At 37.8% G+C, this 13,180-nt stretch overlaps 1 protein-coding gene across 1 annotated transcript in view; it reads left to right on the forward strand.

The window, feature by feature from the left end:
* Positions 1-13,180, forward strand: part of LOC140158605 (kynureninase-like) — a 43,822-nt gene that overhangs the window by 481 nt on the left and 30,161 nt on the right. The window lies entirely within an intron of this gene.

A 13,180-nucleotide genomic window follows, 5' to 3' on the forward strand; every position in this document is an offset into this window, starting at 1 on the left:
CTAGTCAGCGAAATTCGCTGAAACCGGGGCTCAAACACAATGCATATTTACATAGAAATTTGAATTTTTTTCGAGAATAGGTCGGTGAAGGAAACCTACATAAATATGTTTTCTATACTTCACTTGACCCAAATATATGATTTTTTATGGTGATAATCAAGTCGCATATGGAATTTTAGAGGGATTTTGATAGCAGTTCCATTAAAAAAAGCTGCTATTGCCATGAGACTAAGATCTAGAAACACCCCTAAATGCCGTTTTGGGGAATTTTGCTAGCAGAATCTTTTTGATGATAGTCAATCTTTGACAAGATGTACGGAAAATGCTATGACAAAAATGTTTTCAGTTTTGGCTTTCTTTACTAAAGGGCTTTAATTTGATATGTAAAATGATGCAGTTTGATGGCAAATTTGAATTCACCTAGCATACCTACTTTGGCTTTGCTATGGTTTTTCGGTCGGACAGCAGTGAAGTTCTTTGCACCGGAGGTTATTTATTCTGTTAATGTTGAATTTGGATGAAAGTTAGTTCGATGAGTCAACTGTATCTTTTGAGCAAGATTGACCAAATCTGGACCGTCTAAAATTTTAGTGAAGTGTAATTTTACTTAGCAACATTTTTGATGCAAGCACCTGTTGTGATCGGCTGTGTTTACTTCTGAACTTCCATTGCTTTGCACAGGGTCATGCTTCAGCGAATCCAACTAGATTTTGAATGCAATGGTGAGAATGTGAAGCTATCGGGGAGCAAATTCTTGGCTAGACTTCTCGAGCAACCCTGTACTGTAGCTGGCTCAAAATATGCTAAGGTGTCATATTATAGCCATATATTTTGACATCTTTTTTTTAAAATAATAATTATAGAAATGGAATATTTGCTAGTTTAGGGAGTGTTCATAAATACTTTGGTAGGGGGGCTGGAAAATATGTAGGGGGTCATAAAATTTTAGGAGTTCTGAAGAGGGGGGTTAAAAAGGTTTTGGGTGTATGAACAGGGGGGGTTAAAAAGTTTTTGGGCACGTAGAGGGGGGGTGTAAAAACTTTAGCAACGTTAGTCCTGAAGCAAAAAATATAAAATAGCCTGAAATTTTTTTTTTCAAGCAAGGCCTTCACAGCTACGCCAATGTTCCCTAAAACCAGAACAAAAGTTCATGCCAGATAAGGGTATTTGATCAGGTCCTTTATGTATTTTTGAAAAGTCATTCAAGTATGAAGTGTTAAAATTGTCTTGTTGTCTATAACTTCATTTTGAGGTTTGTGTCAGTTCCTTCTGATCTGCTCTTTTAATCACCAAAAGACTGCAATAACTTTGTTCTTCTTTAGTGTTTATAATTTGTACAATAATGTTTCATGCAGTACAGATTATTAATTTATTATCAACTAAATCATGTTGCTTTACAATTATAGGCGGAGGAATCTTGGAGAACCGGGGTACACGTTTCCACCCCCTAATTTTTCCATGGGGACATCCCCCTAAAGATCCTAGTAGGAGAAAAAAAAAACAATAACTGCCCTATGCAACTTTGTTAGCACATCGAAAAGCACTGTGTTTTGGGCCCAAATAGGGTAAAATTGCAAAATTTTGTGCTTCATGATCACACCTTAACTGGCCCAGCAAATAGCAAAACACCCCATTTCGGCAGTAAGCGTAGCCAGGGGGCAAGGGGGAAAGTGCCCCATGACAAAGATGAATGAAAAATGAAAGATAAAATCTGGAGGGCAAAGGAAAAGAATAGGGGCAAGGAACCCTTTTCCACCCAAATTCACCCTGATCATGGGCCAAAATAGTGTAAAATACAAAACGCACATTGTCACAATAAAGGCATTTTCATCCCCATCATGGGCGAAAAAAGTGTACAAATGAGGGGGGGGGTCAAAATAGTTTTGAACCTAATATGAGGGGGGTCAAAAAGTTTTAGGTCCATTAAGAGGGGGGTCAAAAAGTTTTGGGTTCACGAAGAGGGGGTTAAAAAATTTTCGACATGAAAAAAATATTTTCCAGCCCCCCCCACCAAAGTATTTATGAACACTCCCTTAGTGGCAAGTTTAGGTAGTATAGACATAGCATACACAATTTAAGTAAAATCCTTTCACTCTAAATAATAATTAAAAAATAAAAAATAGCTGTAAAAATGCCTATTTTTACACTTTTATTTGTAACATGCCAAGAGACGCCTTTTTTCAACAGCTTTTAATTTTTTTTATGGATCCTTATAGAAATTCATGTGACCTGTTTCCCAAAATGGTGCAGTAAACCAATCAAAAAAACAGAAAGAGGCATTATGAATTATAAGTTAACAGATCAAAAAAAAGGATTTAAAAGTTTGCCTTGCGTATGTTACTATTGTCTGTCAAACTTTTGATTGATTTTGAAGTCCCTCAGTTTTTTATAAACAAAGACTTGAAGCATAAACTAAAGGGTAAATCTATTGTAAATAACTTCATTTCTCCATATTATAATCAATTTGTAAGTGGCTGCCATCTTTTTTGAACATTAAACAATTTTTAAATTTTTCTTGAAATGTCTGTCAAATAGTAACATACGCAAGACGGTGCTGTAATTCCTGCTAAACTAGGGTGATACAGCTAATTATGCTACATGACATAGCATTTAGCTCCACCTAGCTTTGTGGCACTATCACTTTGTGAGGAGAAGCTTTTTGATGACACAATCCATTGTTAAAGGGGCATTTCGTGATCCACAGCCTCATCCCCCACTTTTCTCAAAAAAAGTTGAGATTTTTATATCACTGGAAACCTCTGGCTACATAATGTTTATGTACAAAATATTTCTTGCAGATTAATTCGTTTTGCAAAGATATCGTGAAATTTGAATTTCGTTCTGGTGCACCAGAACGAAATTACAACGCATTGTCTATGGAGCAGTGTAATGCATATAAATCATGCATAACTCGCAAATGCAAAATCGGAATCAACTGAAATTTTGGGAATAGGCTTTTTTCGTGGATATGTACTGAAAAATGTCATAAAAAGAGGATGCTAGGATCACGAAACACTCCTTTAAGTGTTGTCTGTCAAACATTTGTACTCAAGTTTGTACGCAAGATTTGTATGTGTCTGTCAAAAGTAACATACATAATCGTTTAAAAAATTAAAAATCACTTGATGTTCACATTATGATGATAGTTTAGAGTTTATAAAAGTGTTTTAAAACATGTGATTTATAAACTGCATGTGATCTTTATTCAATTTCCCATCTTGAACTACTGTTTTTGCCAAATTATTATTCTGTATGTTACATTTGACAGACATCTTGCGTATGTTATGGCTTGACAGACACACACAGTTGCTGTAGGTCCTTCACCTAAATAACCACAAAATACCGTATGTAATACTTTATAAATTTTTATTGGATTGCAGAAAATCATCAAAATTGTGTCTGTCAAATATAACGTACGCAAGGGCTAGAAAATTAAATTTGTGAAGTAAATGGTCTATAACTTATCTTTCTTTTAGTGTATTATGAGCGATATATGTGCATACTATAATTTAAACCTGGTTGGAGACCAAAAGAAAAGAGCTGGAAAAATAATTGTGTGTTACACTTTTATGACACCTTAGCTTATTTTGAGCCAGCTGTACATAGCGACCGGTCACAAGAATGTAGACCTGAAAGTATGCGTGGGAAATACAACCAATACAAGATACAACAGAAGAGGCTTTTCCATACAGTAAACAATAAACAAGAAATGAAATCCAGTGTTAACATATCTATAGCGACTGATAGCCTATCTTTAGTATTGATGCTTTCAGGCTTTAAATGATAGCAAGAAATGAAAAAGGAAAGATTTAAGGGGGTACTACTAAACACCCCTGCCCAATTTTGTGCCTATTTTTGCATTTTTCTCAAATATTATAGCGTATTGGTGACAAGTAAGATATGTATATTATAGGAGCAAGGACTACAACTACTGCACTGGAAATTTTATTTCAGCACAGACAACAGTTGTGGAGTTGCAGTCAAAAATGAGGAAAACCAATATTTGATCAATAAATCAATAACCAGGTACTTGCCTTGAGTTACTGAATTTTCAGTGCAGTAGTTGTATTCTTTGCCCCTATAATATACATATCTTACTTGTCACCAATGCACTATAGATAATTTTTGAGAAAAATGCAAAAATAGGCACAAAATTGGCCAAGGGTGTAGTACCCCCTTAAATCGTGAAATTGATCACCACATCAGGGCTGTGCAATAATTATGACCTGCCAAAAATCGCTTGCCCCCCCCCTCTCGGCCCGCCAAAAGCGAGCAGGAAAATTTGCATATTAACCCTAACCCAACTAGGTCTCACTAAAGCTCACTGGGCCAGAGCCAAAAATGGTCATCACTCAACCTAAAATTTAGAAATTGTCACAGGAGTGAATTTCTCCTCTACGGAAGTAACTAAGGGCCACGTGAGTTCGCTTTGTAACGCAAGAAGTCAGGATCTTGTGATCACAAATCCCGACTTCTTGTGTTCCTGACTTAGCCAGTTTGAAATAAAGAGATAGTAAAGATATCAAAATAAAGAAATAGTTAAGACAACTCAGGATCTCAAGAACTCATGAAATTTGTTCAATTTTCACGGCGTTAGTATTTCAAATGTAAGCCCATCCACTTAAGTTATCTCGAGATCCTATTTTCTTGACTTAAAGTCAGGTACTCGTGAACTCAAGCCACGCTTTAGTTCTTGACTTCCTGACTTCAAGTCAGGAACACAGGATCACGAGATCCTGACTTCATGACTTTAAAGTCAGGAACTCGTGAACTCAAGCAGCGCTTGAGTTCTTGAGTTCCTGAGTTCATGACTTTAAAGTCGGGAACTCGTGAACACAAGCGCGCTTGAGATCCTGACTTCACGACTTTAAAGTCAGGAACTTCGTGAACACAAGCGGCGCTTGTGTTCACGACTTCCTGACTTTGAACTCAGGAAGTCACGAACACAAGCGCCGCTTGTGTTCGTGACTTCCTGACTTCCTGACTTTGAACTCAGGAAGTCACGATCACAAGCGCGGCTTGTGTTCGTGACTTCCTGACTTTGCCTGGACTTTAGCATGTGTGTTGCTAGCGCCATCATTTGATATTATATGGATGCATTTAGGCTCTCTCAGCTGGTAGGTGACACCGAACTAAACTTGTCATATACTCGAATGGGGGGATCTAGCAACTATAGTGGATTGATATCAAATATTTTGTAATAAAATTAGCACAAACAATACACAAAATAGACACATTTACCGACATACTTGCCCGGTATTTTGATTTAAAGAATGAGCGAAAAATGAGCGAAAGTGATCCAGAAATGATCGTTTGCAATATCGAATATCACCCAACTCTTTTGTTGGTGTGATGGTGTATCTAGTTTATCAGGTGATAATGATGATGATGATGATGATGATGATGATGATGTTAATGATCACAGTGATGATGATGATGATGATGATGTTGATGATGATGATGTTGTTGTTGTTGCTGATGATGTTGATGTTGTTGATGATGATGATGATGATGATGATGATGATGATGATAATGGATAATACTGATGTATTCTTGCTTTTTGTAATTTGATGAGTGAAAATAATAAATGAAGGAATGAATGAATGATGATGTCAGATAATTACTATGATCGTGGTGGTAGTGATGAGGGATTTCAGTAATTTTAACAATGCAATCTTCGCTCCCCCCTCCTGCACCCACCAGCGGCGTAGCTGGGATTTTTTCCAGGGGGCCAAGCCTATATGGGGCGGGGCAAGCAATATGAACCGCTAATATTTGCCAATAATGTTTAATGCTTTTAATATTTGAACAAAGAGCACGTGTCATCTACCCTGCTCACCTATGATTTTGCATACACATTGAATATACTATCATTTGCTACAAGCCAAAAAAAGACATCATTTCCAAAGACACAGTTCAGTGACCTCGAGGCCTCCATTCAACAAGAAAGTTAACCTGACGTTGTGGAGTATGATGTGTTATATCCAATGCCTTTCGAGGTCAATTTATGAGTGCACAAACATTGTAAGGTCAACCCGACTATGTCTTTATATTTCGAACAGCATGTAACATATTTTCTTCAAGGCCAACCCGACTTTTACAATGCGTATTAAAAGCAAGGAGCCAAGAGGTCAAATTTGTCCATGTTAAAAATAGAATATAAATACATGTAGGTAATGCCAGGCATGTTTATTTCTCTTTATCGTTTTCACCATCATCGAGTTATCATCATTATCATCATCATCATCATCATTATTATCGTCGTCGTCGTCGTCGTCGCCATCATCATCATCATTACCTGATTATTAAACACTCCACCAGTCCTCAGAGAAAATTAATTTGTAAATATTTAAAATCATGTTTTATTACAACGTTTCTAATTGCAATTACAAATATAACCGCTAAATTAACAATGATTAAGCTGAAATGAAAAAAAAATAGATTAAATAAATAATTGTTCTCATCTAAGTGGTATCCGAGTATATGACAAGTTTCGGTGTCACCTACCAGCTGAGAGAGCCTAAATGCATACATATAATATCAAATGATGGCGCTAGCAACACACGTGCTAAAGTCACGAACTCAAGCCGTGCTTGTGTTCTTGTATTCGTGACTTCCTGAGTTCAAAGTCAGGATGTCGTGAACTCAAGCGGCGCTTAAGTTCGTGTGTTCCTGAGTTCAAAGTCAGGAAGTCGTGAACTCAAGCGCGGCTTGTGTTCACGAGTTCCTGACTTTAAAGTCGTGAAGTCAGGATCTCAAGCGCGGCTTGTGTTCACGAGTTCCTGACTTTAAGTAGGGATGACCATCAAAATTTCATGTTGACCCTATTGCTACAAAATATTGTTTTCTGGGTAGAACTCATCAACAGAAGTATTTTGGTGGTTAAATGGTCAAAATCGGTCAAAAACTTTTCGGATTATGAATTATCAAAGTTTCCCATTCTGACCGGTCATTGGAACGAAATAAAATGCAAGGTCCAAAAATAGCAATTGGGAGCAAAATTGGCATAAGCATATATTTACCTTTATATATTTCTTTATTTTAACATATTTGCAAACATGAAACAAGCATATTGTGAAAGTATCAAAGGGTTTCTTATGAAATGGCACTTATCTAGTCACTGGCATAACTTATTTTTTCAAACCGAGGCATTGAAATCATGCATTTAGAGGACATTCGCCAAAAATCATCCAAGATAGCCGATATGGCACAAAATCAAAATTGCACTAAGAAGGTGAACTTTTTTTTCACAACCAAGAATTTCAATGTTATTGGGTTTAATATGACCAATTCGTAGGTGTATGTAAACAAAATCTTAAGTTTTGAAGGTCATTGACTCATTCACAACAATAGAGATTATCCACTTTACTCATCATGCTCATGTGTGACTTCTAACAAAAGGCGCTGGTTCCTGTAGTATTCCTCATTCAAACCAAAGATACTCAATACATTATGAGTATCTTTGTTCAAACCAATTCAATGCTTGACCTCGGAGTTACCTGCATGACTATCGCGGGCTATTTTGAAACAGTTATGGTTGCACATTCAGGTGAAAGTCCTAAACAAGGTATAGCCAGCAGCAAGTTGTAGATGGTATGGGCCTAAATATAACAAAACGTTTAGGGTTGAAATCAGGTGAAAAATACATCAAATGAGCACGAAACTTCACATTTATGTTCAGAAAGGTGTCTTCTTAGCATGATTCGAAAGGAGTATGGAAATTCCAAAGGGAAGCTGGTGATTTAATTTGTAACTCAAGATCTACTTGTTCAATATTTTAACCTTTTTACAGAGGGTATGACAGAGGTATTACTGGCAACTCTGCCAAATTTCAGCTCAGTAGGCCACGTTTTTCACCTGAAATTATTGACATGAATATTTTGTGCCATTCTTGAGCAGTGCTGAACTCAGCCACTGGCAATTAAAGCGCACTGTGGCGATGGACCAATTTTGACTCGCACTTACAGAAAAACGAAATAAGTTATGTTGCTGTAATTTGCAAGATAGTTACAAAATATAATTGGCAGTAACTTCTTCAATTTTTACAGAAAAATATTGAAAATTAAAAGAATGAGATCAATTTAGAAATGTCTGTGCAAGCAGTGCACAGTTGAGCTCCCTGCATGTCTATGGGAGTGTTCTAATCAAGTTGATGGTTCATTGGTCATCCCTACTTTAAGGTCATGAAGTCAAGAACTCAAGCGCGGCTTGAGTTCACGAGTTCCTGACTTTAAAGTCATGAAGTCAGGATCTTGTGATCCTGTGTTCCTGACTTGAAGTCAGGAAGTCAGGAACTCAAGCATGGCTTGAGTTCACGAGTTCCTGACTTTAAGTCAAGAAAATAGGATCTCGAGATAACTAACGTGGATGGGCTTACAATTAAAATACCAACGCCGTAAAAATTGAACAGATTTCATGAGTTCTTGAGATCCTTAGTTGTCTTAACCATTTCTTTATTTTGATATCTTTACTTTCTCTTTATTTCAAACTGGCTAAGTCAGGAACACCACAAGTCGGGATTTGTGATCACAAGATCCTGACTTCTTACGTTACAAAGCGAACCCACATGGCCCTTAGTTACTTCCGTACTCCTCTGGTTTAATAGGCTACTAACCAAAGATTATGAATCGGCAAAAAAAAAGTAAAATTTGCCCGTCAATTTCGGAATGCAAGCAATAAAATACACACGTAGCGCCCTCTCGGTGTGGCGGGACGGAATTGTTAAATTTGATGTTACTACATATTTAAAAAATATAGGGTTTTTTTGTTTATGGTATTATAATGGTCTTCTGTATAGACAATTTCAGCACTAAAAAAAAATTCAGTGGACTTTGCAAAAATAAAGAAATAAATTAAAATATGTGTAAAATTCCGTCCCGCCATTTTGAGGTGATTTTTTTACGTTCGGAAGGACGAAAAAAAATTTTAGTCAAAACTTTCCAAAATATCAACTATTATGGTAATAAACATTCCTGAGTACACAAAAATTGAATTCATCAACTTTGCTAGACTCAGAGCCATTTTAAACTTCTTCTATTTCAGGCCTTTTGTGGTAGGATGCCAGCAATAATTCTATTTTCAGGGTCTATGCTGTAAAACATGGCCCGCCAGTGCCGCCACATTTTGAGATGATTTTTTAAGTTCAGGAAGGGATGAAAAATTTCTTTCTCAGTCAATATTTTGCAATAATTTTTCATTGGAAGTGAAAGAAAAGACAATTTTGTCAGTTTAAAAGTGAATCAATTGCTTTTTTTCTTGATTTTGACATGGTGGGCAAAATTCCGTCCCGCCACATTCCGTCCCGCCACATTGACATGATTTAAAAAAATTGATGAACGTACTATAAAGAGAGGGGTAAATTTTATAATTCTTTCCATAACAAAAGAAGGATAGTTGAAGTTAATACCAATGTTAGAAACAAATGTTTTATTACAGTACCGGTACTTTTGATAAAAATTCAACAAATGTACTGTGTTCACAAATACATTAAGTTTATCATTCCGTCCCGCCACATCAATGAATTTGTGTTACCGTGGCAACATGTTGATTCTTTGGACTATTTTTCTTGTGTGTGAATGTAGTCTGTAACTTACTTGTAAGAACTTCTTCTATTTCAGGCCTTTTGTGGTAGGATGCCAGCAATAATTCTATTTTCAGGGTCTATGCTGTAAAACATGGCCCGCCACATTTTGAGATGATTTTTTAAGTTCAGGAAGGGATGAAAAATTTCTTTCTCAGTCAATATTTTGCAATAATTTTTCATTGGAAGTGAAAGAAAAGACAATTTTGTCAGTTTTAAAGTGAATCAATTGCTTTCTTCTTGATTTTGACATGGTGGACAAAATTCCGTCCCGCCACATTCCGTCCCGCCACATTGACATGATTTAAAAAAATTGATGAACGTACTATAAAGAGAGGGGTAAATTTTATAATTCTTTCCATAACAAAAGAAGGATAGTTGAAGTTAATACCAATGTTAGAAACAAATGTTTTATTACAGTACCGGTACTTTTGATAAAAATTCAACAAATGTACTGTGTTCACAAATACATTAAGTTTATCATTCCGTCCCGCCACATCAATGAATTTGTGTTACCGTGGCAGCATGTTGATTCTTTAGACTATTTTTCTTGTGTGTGAATGTAGTCTGTAACTTACTTGTATATTAAGAACATGAAGAATCCATAAAATAAACAGGCACAGAGCTACAATTTAAAAGGCCTATCAAAATTCCGTCCCGCCACAAACGGGAATTTTGGCTCTGGTCCCACTATTAAAACCGCTCTGCGTGCATGCATTCCATGTGACTTGATGACGCAATCAGCCAGGCCAAGTCACCGGGCCAACTTCACCTGTGTGGCTACATGCTGGGGATCTTCTGCGTGGCATGCGAGGGGTCCCAGGCGCGAATCCCGGGGGTGCCAACTGCCAAGTGACTTTTCTCCTCATCTTCCCTCCTTTTTCATTTCTTCTTTCCCTTCCGATAGCCAAAAAACCATGGGTAGGGTTAGGGTTAAAGCGTTTCCGTACTGTGTTCCTAAGCCTTTTTAAAGCGTTTTATTTAAAAGGCGCCCATGAATGTGTGCCAAAAATCGCTTGCCCCCCTCTCGGCTGGCCAAAAATTTCTTGCCCCCCAATTTTACCCTCCCACAGGGCTCATAATTATTGCACAGCCCCTATAAATGGATTCACATTATCCTCCGGCGGAAATGTCAAACTGTCAATTACAACGTGTCTACTAGTGGACTGGTTTTTAAATCCACTCGAACTAATCAAAACTGTAAAAGTGTAAACTACAATTTCATCCAAGAAATTAAAAGAAGAAATACTAAATATTGCTTAGTTTCAATGATGCTTACTGATCGAGTCGCCTTGATGGTGTATTTCCGATCATTTTGCAACATGGCTGAATAATATTTCCAAGACGCGAGTATCGCCATTAGGCATGGCCCGGTAACCTGGATAAAATTTATCGATCGTCCAATCCTAGTTCACCTGAGTGATCATGTGGTTTGCCGAATGAATGGAATCGGTGTCGGAACAAGGATTTTTACTTGTAAACAAATCGTTTCGCCTTCACGTTCCAAGAAATTAAATTTACGATCTTTTGATAATTAGTTAGGGATCGTTTTATTTTAACCTCTGGCATGAGAGAATGAGGGTTAAAGATAAGCTACTCTGTGTTCTCATTTTGCAACTAAATTAGGCTTCTCATAAAGCTTAAATTTGCGGGCCAGGATGCTGGCCATCCATGTAATTGAAAGATAGCGGATATACCAAACACCCTCACTACATTCGGGTCTATGAGGGTGCTTAACCAGCCCTCGAATTAACAACAACAACAAACAGGTATTTAGGACGCTATTCACAAGGTACCATAGCGTTTACAACAAATAAATGAATTACAAAGTTCTTAAAATAGAAAAGTCTTAAGATTTCCCTTGAAAATGTCTGTAGATCCAGCAGTGCGCAGTTGTCTCGCAAAGAGTTCCAGGCATTTGCGGCGCGACAACTTTGAAACTTCGATCACCCACAGTGACCAATTCAGACATCGGTATAACAAGCCGATTTGTGTCCATGGCTGATCGAAGGGGCCGGGATGGAACATAAACAGTAAATTGTTCAGCGATGTACTTAGGAGCTAAGTTGTTAAATGCCTTGTAATACAAAAGGACTTTGAACAGAATTCTCTGCTCAACAGGCAGCCAGTGCAGTTTATGAATAAGTGGTTTAGCTTCGACTTGACGTCCAACCGCAAACACAAAGCGTGCAGCATTATTTTGCAGTCGCTGTAAACGATCCTTATCCCTGGCAGATAGTAAAGTGAAGACAGCATTACAATAGTCCAGCCTGGAAATAACTAGAGCACGAACTGCATGGTGACATGTTTCTTTGTCAATGAATCTACGTATGTGCCAGAGATTTTTGATGTGGAACAGGATTGTCTTGCGAAGATTGTTGACGTGAGCCGTGAGGGATAAGTTTACGTCAAGAAAACAGCCAAGATTCCGGATGACAGGGGAGAGCTTGATACTTGAGCCACCAATGACAACTTCGATGTTTTTAGTATCAACAAGTTTTAAGTTGTAGTTAGATCCAGTAATGAAAAACTCGGATTTAGAGTCATTGAGTTGAAGGTAATTTGCTGAAAGCCATCTCCTGATTTCAGCGATGCAGTTTGTTATATTAATGAGAGTGTTTTCCATATCTTTAGGAATGCGAGGATCAAAAGATGCGTAAATCTGGCAATCATCAGCATAGATGTGATATCTTAATTGAATACGAAAGCGCTGAATTTCCCCAACGGGGTTGGAATAACAAGTAAACAAAAGAGGGCCAAGCACCGACCCTTGTGGCACACCATAACTGAGAGTGACAGGTTCTGATAACGTGCCAGATATACACACCTTCGAAGCCCAACCTTTAAGATAAGACTCAAACCATGCTTTGGCAGTACCAGTGATTGCATAGCTCTTTTCAAGACGGTCCAAAAGCTGCACTCATGTCGAGAAGTACAACAAAAACAACCCGTCTTGAGTCAATATCAGATGTAATGTCAGACAGTACTTTGATCATAGCAGTCTCCGTGACTGTGTAGAGCGCGATGCACGCTGACTGCAGTGGATCAGTAAGATTGTTTGAGTTGAGATGCTCAACAAGTTGGGTAGCAACACACTTCTCTATAACTTTAGCAACATAACTCAGGTTGCTCACAGGGCGGTAGTTCTGCAGTATCTCTTTATCCAATGAAGGCTTCTTGATGAGCGGTGTCACAATAGCATTGTGAGCGGCAGATCAAAAAACACCTGAACAAAGGGATTTGTTAACAATCGCAGTGATTGCAGGCAGATGTTGGTCAACGTTAAGGATCTGAAGGGGCACAGCAACTTTTTTAGAGTAAGTTGAAAATTGCCTTGGATTTTCACTGAAAAGGCAAGGCAGCATGGCAGTTTGTAATATTTCAAAAGGGCATCATGGCAACTGTTGAAAATTTGAGAAGGGCACCAAGGCAATTTCTCAAAAGTGAAAACACATACAAACAAAGATAGATGGTTTTATAATGAAGGGGCAGGGCTGGGGCACCGACAGCAACTTCATTAGAGGGCACGGCAAGTGACTGCCTTTGGTAAAGGACATATTTTGAGGGCATTACGGCAGTGGGGATGGGCACCCTCATGAT

This window comes from Amphiura filiformis, chromosome 8 (assembly GCF_039555335.1).
Source record: "Amphiura filiformis chromosome 8, Afil_fr2py, whole genome shotgun sequence".
NCBI lineage: Eukaryota > Metazoa > Echinodermata > Ophiuroidea > Amphilepidida > Amphiuridae > Amphiura > Amphiura filiformis.